Source organism: Monopterus albus, unplaced genomic scaffold (assembly GCF_001952655.1).
Source record: "Monopterus albus unplaced genomic scaffold, M_albus_1.0 scaffold65.1, whole genome shotgun sequence".
Lineage (NCBI taxonomy): Eukaryota > Metazoa > Chordata > Actinopteri > Synbranchiformes > Synbranchidae > Monopterus > Monopterus albus.
Genome location: NW_018127945.1, coordinates 106,693 through 108,097, shown reverse-complemented (window position 1 = coordinate 108,097; position 1,405 = coordinate 106,693).

Genomic DNA, 1,405 nt, shown 5'->3' with positions numbered 1-1,405 from the left:
CGTTGATCTTCCCCGCCGACTGCCCCCCCCCATCAGACATAATGTGTGGCTTTTACAGACGGCGCTGCGGAGCGAGAGCTCCCCATTTGGCCAACTTGGCTGCCTGCCGTTTTGCGCCGCCGGGACCAAGCATCTCCTTATCTTGCTTCCCAGGCGATGCCTCTTGGCAGGAGGCGGGCCACCTGTGTGCTCACTGAACCAGGTCAGTGCTCGCCTCTCGGCCCGCGTTCATTAACGCGCATCCAAGGCAGGTGCAGCGACTTGCATCCAAGGCAGGTGCAGCGACTCACAGGGTGACGACAAAAGCCTGAGTGGGGCGCTCATTTTATGAGTTCTCCCCACAACGGAGCGCGCAGCTGTGGACTCTGCCTGTGACACACTGTCTTTTCAGGGCCACCACCAAACTCATAAGAGCAGTTTTCTGACAAATGTTCTCAGTAAAGGGCTCTCTGTGTTCACTGTCTCTCTCTCTCTCTCTCTCTCTCTCTCACACACACACACACACACAGAGACTGCTCAGTTCTCCCCCCCCGCACACTTGTGCCTTGGGGTGCACTTGACTTGGCCTTCTCCACAGCCACACCCCGCCGCCTTCCCTGGGGCGGCACTGGTTGAACAGCTGTCTGGCGGAGAGGGCGCATCAGTGGCTAGCGGCAATGCACGTGAGCACACCGCACGCAGGCACACCACACACGAGCGCTCATCCACTGATGGAGCATTACACGGTGTGGCGACAGCGGCTGTCCATGAACGTTCAGATGGACAAGCTGATTGAACCGGCCACACCCTGCATCTTTCCAGGCACCCCCCTGCTTTCAGCTAATGCTGGAAACTGACATGACTCCACCCGCGAGCTCCGCTGCACTGATGGCAGCGTTGCAGGTGCTGTGAGCCGAAGCAGCTACTGTATCTCCGTGGTGTCACCTGGGCAGGAGCGCGAGGGCTTCTTCTCATGCTACTTCCTGGTTCCCAAAAAAATCTGACGAAATGAGACCCGTCCTCGATCTGTCTGTCTTCACCAACTACATAGTACAGAGACAGTTTCACATACTCACCACAAACAAGTGTCAGAAACGGCACGTGATGCAGCTGAAAAGTGTTAGGTGAACTCATTAAATGGCCAGACGAGGAAGTAATGAACAAAACCAGTCTCTTTAATAAGAGAACTAACATAACAAAAAAACAAAACATACAAGACACGGTGGAAACACAAAACTCACGGTCGGTATAACAGTCCGAGATCAGAGCCAGCAAACACATACATCCAGGGGAATCCAAAACGCGTTGTCCAAAGATAAGTCCGTTAAGCCGATACACAGAAGCAGTCCGAAATAAGAGGGCAAGGCAGAACAGAATAATCCAAGGAAGCAGTCCGGGTCAGAAACACAAAAATACCAATACCAAA